The 14,730-nt window shown below is 47.5% G+C and overlaps 1 long non-coding RNA gene across 1 annotated transcript in view; it reads left to right on the top strand.

Annotated features, from left to right (window-relative positions):
* Positions 1-14,730, top strand: part of LOC114815054 — a 37,443-nt gene that overhangs the window by 14,289 nt on the left and 8,424 nt on the right. The window lies entirely within an intron of this gene.

Raw genomic sequence — 14,730 nt, forward strand, 5'->3', positions numbered from 1 at the left:
AGCGAAGGCAGGGCATCTCAGAATGGGCCCCAGAAGCTCCGCTTCACCGTCCCTCCTGCTGCAGCTGGGTCACTCTCTCAATTTAACGCGGTATTAATTTAGACGAAGATGTCCCTCTGATATCCTGCCCACCTCATCTCCATCTACAGGTCAGGCCTTCCTGTCTCTCCGTTGGCCCTCAAGAAGGCATTTTGTGGAGACTCCTGTGGAGGACAGTTAACTTCCTGTGCAAGTCACATAATCCCACGTTCGAAATTGGCTCGCTAATTTTCCTGCTGAGGTTTGAAATGTCTCTTTTGCTCCCGAGTGCCCAAAGTTGGGCTTTCCAGAGGCTTTGAGGTAGGGACAAAACATTTTTCCACAGATCTATAAACGGCAAAGTAGTGCCTGATCGAGCTTTGTGTGTTAACTTGGAGGAAGGAGGAGGAGAAGGGAAAATCGGAATTGGAAGGGGAGGGAAGCAGATACAGAAAGGGGAATGACAGAGCATCTGTGAATGTGGCTGAAAAAGAGCTAGCGGCCATAGCGGACCACAAGCAGAGCATCGAGTATGCTACCAGCGTAGCAGTACTCGATGTAGGGAACGTGAGGCGATCCTCTTTTTTTTAACGGTATTTATTAAGAGCTTAATGTGTGTCAGGTACTATATTAAATGCCAGGGTAGATTCAAGTTGATCAGGTTGGACACAGTCCCCGTCCCAGTCATAATCCCCATTTTACAGATGAAGGAACTGAGGCCCAGAGAAGTGAAGTGACCTGCCCCTGTTCTGTGATGGGCTTGCTGTGTGAGTTTGGGCAAGTCACTTAATGTTGCCATACGTCAGTTTCTTCATCTGTAAAATAGGGATAAAATGTCTGCTCTCCCTCCTAGTTAGACTGAGTGGGACAGGGATGGTGTCCAGCTTGAGTGCTATTATCTACCTCAGTGTTTAGTAAGGGCTTGGTACACAGTGAGCCCTTAAATATTATTATGGGAGCCTCCTGGGAGAACGTTTATTTGTGGAGGAGCCCTTTTAGGAAGAACAGCAGCCCGGCTAAAGCGATGACAAGGAGTGGGTGGCTTTGGTATCAAGGTCAATTCCCTCCCGGGGGTGGGGGGAATCTTCCCCCAACCCAATTCTATTAGGGAAAGGAAGCGTCAAAATGATGTGGCTGAGTGGGTCCTGTGTGCACCCTTTTTTCTCTCCCTGTCACTGAGACCCTTTAGAGGGGAGCTGAGGGGAGCCTCCGGCCTGGAATGTCTTCCCTCCTCATATCTGACAATTGCTCTGCCCCCTTTCAAAGTCCTATTGAAGGCACAACTCCTACAAGAGGCCTTCCCTGACTAAACCCTCCTTTCCTCTTCTCCCACTCCCTTCTGTGTTGCCCTGACTTGCTCTCTTTATTCATCCCCCTTCCCAGCCCCACACTGCTTATGTACATATCTGTAATTTATTTATATTAATGTCTGTCTCCCCCTCTAGACTGAAAGCTTCTTGTGGGCAAGGACTGTGTATGTTTATTGTTCATTCATTCATACATTCATATTTACTGAGTGCTTACTGTGTGCAGAGCACTGTACTAAGTGCAGGGAAAGGACAGCTCGGCAATAAAGAGACACAACCCCTGCCCACACTGGGCTTACTTATATTGTACTCTTCCAAATGCTTAGTACAGTGCTCAGCACACAGTAATGGTATTGAAGCCTGACTACTTGTTTTGTTTTGCTTTGCTGTCTGTCTCCCCCTCTTAGACTGTGAGTTTGTTGTTGGGCAGGGATTGTCTCTATCTGTTGCCCAATTATACATTCCAAGCACTTAGTACAGTCTCTACACAGAGTAAGCGCTCAATAAATATGACTGAATTGAATGAATGAATGAAAAATGCTCAATAAATACAACTGACTGACTGATTTTGGCTTGGGCAGAAGAGAGGCCCGGCATGCCCCGAGCCTCAAAATGTCTCAAGTGTAAATGACCCCATGGACTGTCAAAAGTAGAATGAGGAAATAGGTCACGCTCCCAACCCAGACCTTTCTGCAGTCAAGGACTGAGATATGGGGCTCAGTTCAATCAATCAATCATATTTATTGAGCACTTACTGTGTGTGCACAGAGCACTGTACTAAGCCCTTGGGAGAGTAGAATAGAACAATATGACAGACAAATTCCCTACTCACAATGACAAGAGGGACACCTCGTTCCAGTGCTCTGCGAGAGCAAACTTCTCATTTTCCTAAAGCATTGACCCGGACATGTCCGTCAAGTTAACTGGGTCAGTTTCAGTCCAATCCATTTTCAGGTGAACAAGCGCAAGTCTTGGATCTCTGCAGTTTAATGATGCTAACGCACAAGCGCTCACGGCTGCAAACTTGCATTACCAATGAAGCCAGGGAGAGGTTCAACTAAGAGAAGCCAAGGTGTTTTTAGTCCACGAATAGGCCAAGTAACACTCAAGGAGAGGATAATAGGATCAGTAATAATAATGGTGGGTTTTGTTAAGCACTTACTATGTGCCAAACATTATATTCAGCACTGGGGTAGATACAAGATCATCAGGTCGCACATAGAGCTCACTGTCTAAGTAGGAGAGACAATAGATATTGAATACCCATTTAGCAGCTGAGGAAGTTGAGGCACAGAGACTAATAATAATATTACTTGTGGTATTTGTTAAGTAATTTCTGTGTTGCAAGCGCTGAGCTAAGCGCTGGGGGAGATGCGAGACCATGAGGTCTCACATGGGGCTCCCAGTCTATGTAGGACTGAAGCGGAGAAGCAGCGTGGCTCAGTGGAAAGAGCATGGGCTTTGGAGTCAGAGGTCATGGGTTCGAATCCCGGCTCTGCCGCTTGTCAGCTGTGTGACTGTGGGCAAGTCACTTAACTTCTCTGTGCCTCAGTTACCTCATCTGTAAAATGGGGATTAAGACTGTGAGCCCCATGTGGGACAACCTGATTACCCTGTGTCTACCCCAGCGCTTAGAACAGTGCTCTGCACATAGTAAGCACTTAAACACCAGCATTATTATTATGTAGGAGGGAGCAGCTTGGCAGCTTGGCCTAGTGGATGAAACCCGGGCCTGCGAGTTAGAAGCTCATGGATTCTAATCCCAGCTCCATCACTTGTCTGCTGTGTGATCTTGGGCAAGTCACTTCACTTCTCGGTGCCTCACCTTCCTCATCTGTAAAATGGGAATTGAAACTGTGAGCCCCACACGGGACAGGGACTGTGACTAACTCGATTTGCTTGTATCCACCCCAGTGCTTAGTACAGTGCCTGGCATAGTAAGTGCTTAACAAATCCCACAATTATTACAAGAGGTATTGAATCCCCATTTAGAAACGAGTCATAGAGAATAATAATAGTAATAATAATAATAATGAAGTGTGGTACTTAAGTACTTACTATGTTCCAAGCACTGGGGGAGGTACAAGATCATCAGCTCTCCCACGGGGTTCACAGCCTAAGTAGGAGGGAGAAGGGATATTGAACATCCATTTGGCAGATAAGCCTAAACAGGGTGTGTCGTCCTTCCCTTGTGGCCCAGGGGGTTAAAGGCCCGCAGCCTGAACTAGGAGCCATTCTGACCCGTTGCTTAAGGAGTCTCCAGAGGCCTTGTGTGACCCCGGACCCCAGACCCATTCTTCCCCACCGGGGCACGTCCGACTGCTGGGGTTTGGGATCTGAACCGAGGTATTTCCGGGGGAGAACTCCATAGGCTGGGTGGAGGTTCCGGATGTTTGGCCGTGCTGATGGAATATCCATATGGACAGATGGAGATAATAATTAATAATGATTATGGTACTTGTTAAGCACCTACTATGTGCCAAGTACTGTTCTGAGCGCTGAGGTAGATATAAATTAATCAGGTTAGACACAGTCCCCGTCCCTAATGGGGCTCACACGGTTAATCCCCATTTTACAGATGAGGTAACTGAGGCCCAGTGAAGTGACTTGCCCATGGTCACACAGCAGACACGTGGCAGAGCCGGGCTTAGAACCCAGAACCCTTTGACTCCCAGATCTGTGCTCTATCGACTAAGCCACGCCGCTTCTCAAGATAGGAGAGTGGCCAGGAGTGTGGCTCCACGTGACTTTCCCGGGCCGTTCGTGGTCTCCGCGTCTGCTCCCCGCTCTCCAAGCTTCCGCCCGCCCTCCCACTCCGTGTTACATTCCTAGATGTGTCCTCTTTCCCAGCCCGGGACCCACAGATTGTAGAAGCACCATGTTAATAATAATACTAATAATGATAATGATGGTATTTTTATTAAGCCCTTACTATGTGTCAAACACCGTTCTAAGCGCTGGGGCAGATACAAGCTAATCAGGTTGGATACAGTCCCTGTCTTATATGGGGCTCACAGTCCTAATCCTCATTTTACAGATGAGGTAACTGAGGCCCAGAGAAGTGAAGTGACTTGCCCACAGTCACAGAGCAGGCAAGCGGCAGAGCTGGGATTAGAACCCATGACCTTCTGTCTCCCAGGCCCGTGCTCTTTCCACTAGAACATGCTGCTTCTCAAACAGTAACAACTGTGGTTTTTTGTTAAGTACTTACTATGTTCCAAGCACTGTCAAAGATACAAGTTCATCAGGACTCGCACGGGGCTTCAGATCCTAAGTAGGAGGAAGAACAGATATTGAACTCCCATTTACCAGATAGATAGATATATCGTGGGCAGGTGATTCTCTCTCCCTAGACAGAATGTTTTAGAAATTCAGAACATTGTACTCATTGTGTACACACTGAAGCCTCCCGATCCACACTTTGGGGAGCGGCTCCTGGGCGGGCAGGCCAGTTTTTACAGGATGCAGGAGGGAGATGACTGGTCACGCAGCTGACACTATTCCTCTTCCAGAACATGCCCAAGGGAGGGAGTGGAAAGGAAAAATTGGTCAGCCGGGACCATTTCTCCACTGTGTTCCGGATCCATGAAGAATCAAGCAATCAATCAACGCTATTTATTGAATACTTACTGTGTGCAGAATAATAAAATAATAAAGATGGCCTTTGTTATGTGCCAAGCACTGTACTAAGTGCTGGGTGGATGCGATCAATCAGGTTGGACACGGTCCCTGTCCCACGTGGGGCTCACAGTCTCAATCCCCACTTTACAGATGAGGTAACTGAGGCACAGGGAAGTGAAATGTCTCACCCAAGGTCACACAGCAGATAAGTGGTGGAGCCGGCATTCAAACCCAGGACCTTCGGACTCCCAGGCCTGTGCTCTAGTGGACTTACTATTTTAGGAGCCAGATAGGGGACTTTTGGCATCGCATCCTGAGCCTCGGGGACCTCAACCCGGGAGGATCATCGGCATTTAATTCCGATACCCTGCAGCACTGTGCATAATCATCATCATCGTAATTGTGGTGTCTGTTAACTGCTTATTTACGTGCTAAGCACTGTTCTAAGCACCGGGGTAGATTCAAAAATAACCAGCTCAAAGTCTAAAGAGGAGGGAGAACAGGTACCGTATCCCCATTTTGTAGTCAAGCAATCATTTGTATTTACTGAGCGATCTCTATAGAGAGCAGAGCACTGTACCAACTGCTCGGTAAAGTACAATATAAGAGTTAATAGACACAGTCCTTGCCCAAGACGATTTTGCAGATGAGGGAACTGAGGCACAGAGAAGTTAGGTGACTTGCCCAAGGTCATACAGCAAATCGTGGAGCCTGGATTAGAACCCAGGTCCTCTGATTCCCAGTCCTGTGGAACCTAGATGGGACGATTGGGAAGATTCATCACCCCCCTCTGGTGCCACTAGGGCTCTGGTTCAAACTCACGTGTCAAAATTTGCCGATACATGTCAGATTGTCGGGTTCCCAGCGTGCTGGTGCCTAGGGCCCCTGGCTCGCTTACAGTTTGGGTTTTTTTCAGATCAACGGTATTTACTAAGACCTCACTGTGTGCAGAGCACTGTATCAAGTGCTTCGGAAAGTACAGTTTTGCTGGGAAGATGACACAGACACATGGATGACCCTCTTTAATAGGCCGGTTGCCCTGGATTCTACCGAGGGCCCAGGCCTCTCCTCCTCCACTTCTAGAGAGGAAGCATCTCGGGAAAGACCAAAGTGCTGTCAATGGCAGATGGCCAAACGGCCGCCCGGAATCCACTGCAGAAGACTCCCTCGGTTCAGCCTCTGGGCCGGAGAGTCTTGCTTCAGGACATGGACGGGAGGGGCCGAAGGGCTCACATCTGGAAGGGCTCACATCCCCTCCCCTCCCCACAGCACTTGTATATATTTGTGCATATTTATTATTCTAGTCAGCGCTTAGTACATAGTAAGTGCTTAACAAATACCATCATCATTATTCTTATTATTGATTTGAATATATCTGTAATTCTATTTATCTATATTGATGCTATCGATGCCTTTCTACTTGTTCTGTTTTGTTGTCTGTCTCCCTCCTTCTAGACTGTGAGCCCGTTGTTGAGTAGGGATCGTCTCCGTTTGTTGCCGAATTGTGCTTTCCAAGCTCTTAGTGTAGTGCTCTGCACACAGTATGTGCTCAGTAAACACGAGTGAATGAATGAATGGAAAAAGGATTCATCCAAAAGACCGTCGGATGAGATTGGACCACCAGGCCTGGCCGCTCTCCTGGCCACTGCAGTGCTCTTGGCAGGACCTGGGGGTCCGGAGACAAAACAAATAGTTTCAGGTTCCCTGCGCTGCTGTTTGTGCTGCCTTCTAAGGGACAAGAGTCAGGACCACAGCTAGTCCTAAGGTGGCCGGGGGGCCAGAAGGCCGATCAGAGGGGGGAATAGGCAGGCTTTTGTTTCCCCAGTGTACTTACTGCCAGACCCCCAACAAGGCAAATGTGCCCACGTGGGGAATGTTTCCTTTAGAGACAGAGAGCGATGGGGTGTGTTTGCCCCTCTTCCATTCCATTGGGATCATCCTGGCTTTCTTGGTATGGTGTACTAAGATACACGCAAATCAGGTTGGACACAGTCCCTGTCCCCGTGGCTCAGTGGAAAGAGCCCGGGCTTGGGAGTCAGAGGTCATGGGTTCGCATCCCGGCTCTGCCACTTGTCAGCTGGGTGACCGTGGGCAAGTCACTTCACTTCTCTGGGCCTCAGTTCCCTCATCTGTAAAATGGGGCTTATCTGTAAGCCTCACGTGGGACAACCTGATGGCCTTGTATTTTCCCCAGCGCTTAGAACAGTGCTCTGCACATAGTAAGCGCTTAACAAACGCCAACATTATCATTATTACGTGGGGCTCACGGTCTCAATCCCCATTTTACAGATGATAACAGAGGCACAGAGAAGTGAAGTGCCTTCCTCAAGGTCACATAGCAAACAAGTGGCAGCGGCGGTTTTAGAGCCCGTGACCTTCTGACTCTCAGGCCCATGCTCTACCCACTAGGGGAAGCAGCGTGGCTCAGTGTAAAGAGCCTGGGCTTCGGAGTCAGAGGTCACGGGTTCGACTCCCGGCTCTGCCCCTTGTCAGCTGTGTGACTGTGGGCAAGTCACTTAACTTCTCGGTGCCTCAGTGACCTCATCTGTAAAATGGGGATTAAGACTGGGAGCCCCACGTGGGACAACGCGATTCCCCTGTGAATAACCCAGCGCTTAGAACAGTGCTCGGCACAGAGTAAGCGCTTAACACATGCCAACATAATAACTATGCCACGCTGCCTCTCAGGAGCCAGAAAGGATAAACCTCCGGGGCAGGCTACCATCAAAGAGAGTTTGGGAAATCTTTGCAAGGAAAAAACCATAGTTGTTTCGGTTGCTTCCAGGGTAGTCAGGACCAAATGCAACAGAATGGACAGGATGACTTCCAGCCTGAGGATTTTAGAAATCTGGAAACCCAAGTGACTGTGGATCCCCAAAGTGGTTCTCCTGCTTCCTGTAAAGAAGCTGGAGAGCATCATCTAGTGGTCATATCATCTACTTGCTTCATCCGAGGCCAAAAAATAAAATCAAAACTTCACGTTCATCTTCAGCTTGCCCCGAGGAAACGCCCATCACCTCAACATCTGTGCACTAGGTGCCTTGGAGTCAGAGAAAATGCTTCTTCTCTACTGCTCCCACATATTAAATCTGTCACCAAATCTCGTCGGTTCAAGCTTCTCCGCGTTGCTAAAATCCGCTCCTCTCCATAATAATGACGATAATAATGTTGGTGTTTGTTAAGCGCTTACTGTATGCAGAGCACCGTTCTGAGCGCTGGGGGGAGATACAGGGTAACCGGGCTGTCCCACGTGAGGCTCACAGTTAATCCCCATTTTACAGATGAGGTCACTGAGGCCCAGAGAAGTTAAGTGACTTGCCCACAGTCCCACAGCTGCCAAGTGGCAGAGGCGGGATTCGAACCCATGACCTCTGACGCCCAAGCCCAGGCTGTTTCCATTGAGCCACGCTGCTCTCCAGCCAAAGTACTACGGCATTAATCTGAGCATTTATCATGTCCCACCAGGACTACTGCATCAGCCTCCTAGCTGACCTCTCTAGCTTCTGTCTCTTCCCACTCCGATCCATACTCGGCTGCCCAGATAATTTTTCTATAAAACGGTTCTTTCCACATTTCCCGACACTTCAAGAGCTTCATCTGCCTCTGTGTCAAACAGAAACTCCTCACCATTGGCTTTAAAGCTCTCAATCACCTTGCCAGTTCCTATCAGCGTGGCTCAGTGGAAAGAGCCTGGGCTTGGGAGTCAGAGGTCATGGGTTTGAATCCCGGCTTGGCAGCTGTGGGACTGTGGGCAAGTCACTTTACTTCTCTGGGCTTCAGTGACCTCATCTGTAAAATGGGGATTAACTGTGAGCCTCACGTGGGACAACCTGATTACCCTGGATCTCCCCCAGCGCTTAGAACAGTGCTCTGCACATTGCAAGTGCTTAACAAATACCAACATCATTATTATCTCACCTCCCTGATTTCCTACCACAACCCATTCTGCTTCATATCCGACAGACATCACTCTCTCCAACTTCAAAGTCTTATTCAAAGCACATCCCCTCCAAGAAGCCTTCCCTGAGCCCTCTTTTCTTCTTCTCCCACTCCCTTCTGCATTTTCCTTCCACTTGGATTTGCGCCCTTTATTCAACCCTCCCTCAACCCCACAACACTTATGTACATATCTGTAATTTATTTCTATGAATGCCTGTCTCCCCTTCTAGCCTGTAAACTCTCCATGGGCAGAGAACAGGTCTATACTCTGTTATGCGTGGCTCAGTGGAAAGAGCCTGGGCTTCGGAGTCAGAGGTCATGGGTTCGACTCCCGGCTCTGTCACTTGTCAGCTGGGTGACTGTGGGCAAGTGATTTCACTTCTCTGTGCCTCAGTTACCTCATCTGGAAAATGGGGATTAACTGTGACCCTCAAATGGGACAACCTGATTACCCTGTATCTCCCCCAGCGCTTAGAACAGTGCTCTGCACATAGTAAACGCTTAATAAATACCAACATTATTATTATTATTTTTTTTAATACAGTGCTCTACACACAGTCAACGCTCAATAAATACGACTGCCATGCCACATGCCTTTCAGGCATCAGCTCACTAATCTAGCAGCATCAGCCTTGGAAGAAAGTTGGGGCAGGGATTAGCTTCCTCTTTCTGCAGATGGGGAAACCGAGCCGCACTGAGGCTAAGGGATTTGCGCCAGGCTACTGAGTGATTCAAAAGCATATCTGGGAAATTAGCCTAGAAATTTCACCCTCCAGTCGATCAGGCAACTGAAGCAGCACGGCCTAATGGCAAGAGCACTGGCTTGGGAGCCAGAGGTCTTGGGTTCTAATCCTCCCTCCCCCGCTTCTCTTGTCTGTGACCTTGGGCAAGTCACTCACCTTCTCTGGCTTCAGTTACCTCATCTGTAAAATGGGGATTGAGACTGTGAGCCCCACGTGGGACAACCTGATTACCTTGTATTTACCCCAGTGCTTAGAGCAGTGCTTGGCACACAGTAAGCGCTTGACAAATACCATCGTTATGTATTGAGCGCTTACTGTGTGCAGAGCACTGTACTAGCACTCGGAAGAGTACAATAGAATAAAGAAACACATTCCCTGCCTAACCCTATGCTTCCACAGCTTTTTCAGCCAATGCCTCGTTGTCTTCGGGATCTAAATTTCACGGACACCTTCCATCGCCAACTTGGATGTAACTCCTCCTCTCTCACCTACAGTGGATAATTCTCTACCTTTCCAGTAGCTCTAATGCCCTACGGAAAGACTTCCTCGGCTTCCATTCAATTCCTAATCTTTCCCTGCAGGAACTAAACTGGCCTCAAGCACCCTAGCAGCTTTGGGAGCAATCCTGCTTATATGACAGGAGAGTAGGCTTCCTCTTCAGAGATAACTGACCAGTCTCCTTGTCCCCCGCCACCCTTAACTCTTGCAAGCATTTTGTACAGTGTCCCGCACATAATACGCACCCAAGATGTACGATCGTTGACTGATTAACCGTTTCCCAGATTTTCCTCCCATGAAGCAGTGCAGGGCAGGGTATTCACTAATTCATGTTCCTTGCAAACACACTGGACCCAGTGTCATATGCCAAAGTGAGTCAACTTTCGAGAAGCGACGTGGCCTAGTGGATAGAGTCAGAGGACCTGGGTTCTAATTTTGGCTCCACCACTTCTCTTCTGTGTGACCTTGAGCAAGTCACTTAACTTCTCCGTCCCTCAGTGACTTCATCTGTAAAATGGGGATTAAGACTGTGAGTCCCGTGTGGGTCACGGACCGTTGTCCAACTTCCATCAGCTTGTATCTACGCCAGAGCTTAGTACAGTGCCTCGCACATAGTAAGCGTTCAACAGATACCATTTCAAAAAACCCCACCCAAACTTTTGAATGCCATGACCCTGGTTATCAGGGCCTTAGTTGGAGGGGAAATGTGTTCATGGCTAACACATCCACCACGTTTGCTTCTTCTGGCAAAGGGTGTCTATGTCATGTGGCTTGCCATTTGGGCGGGTTCTCCATAGTTGTGCCAGGGAATATCTCTTTGGGGAAATGCAGTGACTGGGATAACTAGGGAAGCACATCCCCTTACAAGGTGTGGAATTGGATCATTCTCCGCTCAGCAGAGCAGGCTGGCATCCTTTCCAGACTCTTGGCCCACCCACATTTCGGGGGCAGGATGCCAGAATTCCGGTGCCAGAATCACAGGGCAAAAGGAAGTTTCCTCCAGCTGGTGCTTCCATTTATCTAAAAAGGCACCTGTCCATATACTAATGATCGAGTAGTAGCATGATCTAGTGGATAGAACACAGGCCTGAGAGTCAGAGGATCTGGGTTCTAATCCCATTCTGCCACTTGTCTGCTCTGTGACCTTGGGCAAGTCACTTCACTTCTTTGGGCCTTAATTACCTCACCTATAAAATGGGGATTAAGATTGTGAGCCCCGTGTGGGACTGGACCGTGTCCAACCTGTTTATCTTTTATCTACTCCAGTGTTTAGTACAGTGCCTGGTACATAGCAAGTACTTAAATACCATAAAAAAAAAAGGATTGCTTGTGCGTTACACCAGGTATATAAAAGATGCCACAAAAGGAAATAATAGAAATGATAGAAGAAATGATCTTCTGAAATAATAATAATAATGATGTTGGTATTTGTTAAGCGCTTACTACATGCAGAGCACTGTTCTAAGCGCTGGGGTAGATCCAGGGTAATCAGGTTGTCCCACGTGAGGCTCACAGTTAATCCCCATTTTAAAGATGAGGTCACTGAGGCACAGAGAAGTTAAGTGATTTGCCCACAGTCACACAGCTGACAAACGGCAGAGGCGGAAGTCAAACCCATGACCTCTGACTCCGAAGCTCAGGCTCTTTCCACTGAGCCACGCTGCTTCTCATGATAGAAGAATATGAAATTAGCAGGTAGACGAGAGGAATGGGAAACAGAATTTCTGTTCTCTCTTCTCAACTACCTGTCCTTGAACGGTTCAGGCTAAGATCATTCATTCAATCTTATTTATTGAGCACTTGCCATGTGCAGAGCACTGTACTAAACACATGGGAGAGTGGCAGCAGGGCAGAGCGGATAGAGCATGTGCCTGGGAGTCAGGTGGTTATGGGTTCTAATCTCGGCTCCTTCTGCTATTCATTCATTCATTCCATCATATTTATTGAGCACTGAACTAAGCACTTGGAATGTACAGTTCAGCGATAGAGACAATCCCTGCCCAATAACGGGCTCACTGTCTAAACGGTAGAGACGGACAACAAGACAGAACAAAACAAAACAAGTAGTCTGGCGTAAATATCATCAAGATAAATACAATCATAGATATATACACATCATTAACAAAATAGAGTAATAAATAATATGTACAAATACGCACAGTGCTGTGGGGAGGGTAAGGGGGAAGAGCAGAGGGTGGGAGAAGGGGGAATGGGGAGAGGAGAAGGAGCAGAGGGAAAGGGGGGGCTCAAGTCTGGGAAGGCCTCCTGGGGGAGGTGAGCTCTCAGTAGGGCTTTGAAGAGGGGAAGAGAGTTAGTTTGGCGGAGGTGAGGAGGGAGGGCGTTCCGGGACAGCGGTAGAACGTGGGCCGGGGGTCGACGGCGGGACAGGAGCGAACGAGGGACCGTGAGGTGAGTGGCAGAAGAGCAGAGTGTACAGGGTGGGCTGGAGAAGGAGAGAAGGGAGGTGAGGTAGGAGGGGGCAAAGTGATAGAGAGCGTTGAAGGCAAGAGTGAGGAGTTTTTGTTTCATGTTGATGGGCAACCACTGGAGGTTTTTGAGGAGGGGAGTGACATGCCCAGCGTGTTTCTTTAGGGAGATGATCCGGGTAGCGGAATGAAGAATAGACTGGAGCGGGAAGAGACAGAAGGAAGGGGGATCAGAGAGGAGGCTGATATTATAATCCAGTTGGGATATTATGAGAGCTTGTACCAGCAAGGTAGCAGTCTGGATGGCGATATTGTGAAGATGAGACAGGCAGGTGTTGGTGACGGACTGGATGTGTGGGGTGAATGAGAGAGCAGAGTCAAGAGTGACACCAAGGTGGCGGGCCTGTGAGGCGGGAAGGATGATAGTGCCGTTCACAGTGACAGGGAAGTCAGGGAGAGGACAGAGTTTGGGAGGGAAGATAAGGAGCTCAGTATTAGATATGACCTTAGGCAAGTCATTTCCCTTCTCTGTGCCTCAGTTAACACATTGGTAAAATGGGGATTGAGATTGTGAGACCCACATGAGACAAGGACTGTGTCCAACCCTATTTGCTTGTATCCACCCCAGGGCCTAGTACAGTGCTTGGCACAGGGTAAGCACTTAACAAATACCATCATTATAATTACTACAGTATAATAAACAGATACATTCCCTGCCCACAGTGAGCTTACAGTCTAGAGAGGGAGACAGACATTAGAACAGGAAGTATGTCTGCTTTTCACATCTCAAACAGCATCCTGCCAGCTGCTATCCCGTAATATTCTGGCATGGGTTCCTTTCATTAAGGTACAGTAGTACCTGGCTTTTGATTAGGGCCTTTGAAAATCCTGCAATATAGGAATACCTGGCTATGGGAATAACCTATTATTATAAATAACTCCTGACTCATATAACCACTGCAATCATTAAACTGCCTTAGCTTTTTCTCAGATTTCATGTGACTCTTCTCTCAACTTCAAGGTTTCTAACAAGGCACTGTTTTCAAAATAACCCTAATATAGGAAATGGGCAATCTCTAGTGCCCTTCATTTTAAGAATTTAATGTTTCTCTATTGTTCATATAAATCCATCTTGAAGATAGTCCCTTGCAAATGCATTTTAATATCTTTCAACTAAACCTTTTTAAAGTCCGTAGTTTCAGTGGACTTCACGGTGTATTCTAAACTACTGGATTTGTGTTTTCGTTCGACTTCATCATTACCACGATCTAGACTGAAGACGCATGGTTTTAGACAGGAAAATGCATCACATATGTGGATACAAACTATTTCCCAATGCTCTTAACTATAAAAAGGAGTTTGGAAGTCGGCCGCTGGAAATCATTAGAATTAGTTCTTTTGAAAATAGCTTTTGATTATTATAAAAACTTAGATTAAAAGCATACAGGAGTCATCAACAATATTTTAAATAGGTAATCATAAGTAATAATTGCTGAGGGAAGTAATTTAAGACCTAGAGAACTGTTTTATGTAGGTACTCTCATACTTCAGTTACAGCATTTTTTTATATACATGGCAATCAGCATGTTTCTCATCTTGCTCTGTTCTCAAATAAACAAGCCCTGTCCTCTTGGACATGAAATGTTTAATTTGTCATAAACATGGGGTGGGGGGTGGGGGGAGGATACTGCCCACTCGGCACTCCTGCCTTGACATTCCTCAAGCTTTTATGTTTTCTGTCAAAATTCCCCTCTTCCTCCCACTTCACAGGTTACTGTACTTACCCCACTTTTCAACACTGCAGCTGCAAATACAAAGCTTTCAATTTGCCCTTAAGTTGTTCCTTTTATTCTTTGCTCTCCCTGGTGAACAAGTAAAAGTTGTGGAGGGGTTATTAGGTGGTATTAAAGGGTTGCTCATTTCCAAATTCATCCCTCTCCCCAATAGTGCATGCCTCCCAACCCCCTCCTTCCCCTTTCCCTACACAGGGACTCGGGATGAGGGGCTGGAAGCTTGTTGTAGGCAAGAATGTTTATCGTTATAGTCTCCCAAGCACTCAGTACAGTGCTCTGAACATGGTAAGCACTCAGTAAATATGAATTAATTGAATTGACGATATGGAGGGGCATTAATGGACATGCTGTCATTTCAGCTTCATCCTCCTCCCCTTCCCCTGGG

The sequence above is a fragment of the Ornithorhynchus anatinus genome, chromosome 11 (genome assembly GCF_004115215.2).
Source record: "Ornithorhynchus anatinus isolate Pmale09 chromosome 11, mOrnAna1.pri.v4, whole genome shotgun sequence".
Lineage (NCBI taxonomy): Eukaryota > Metazoa > Chordata > Mammalia > Monotremata > Ornithorhynchidae > Ornithorhynchus > Ornithorhynchus anatinus.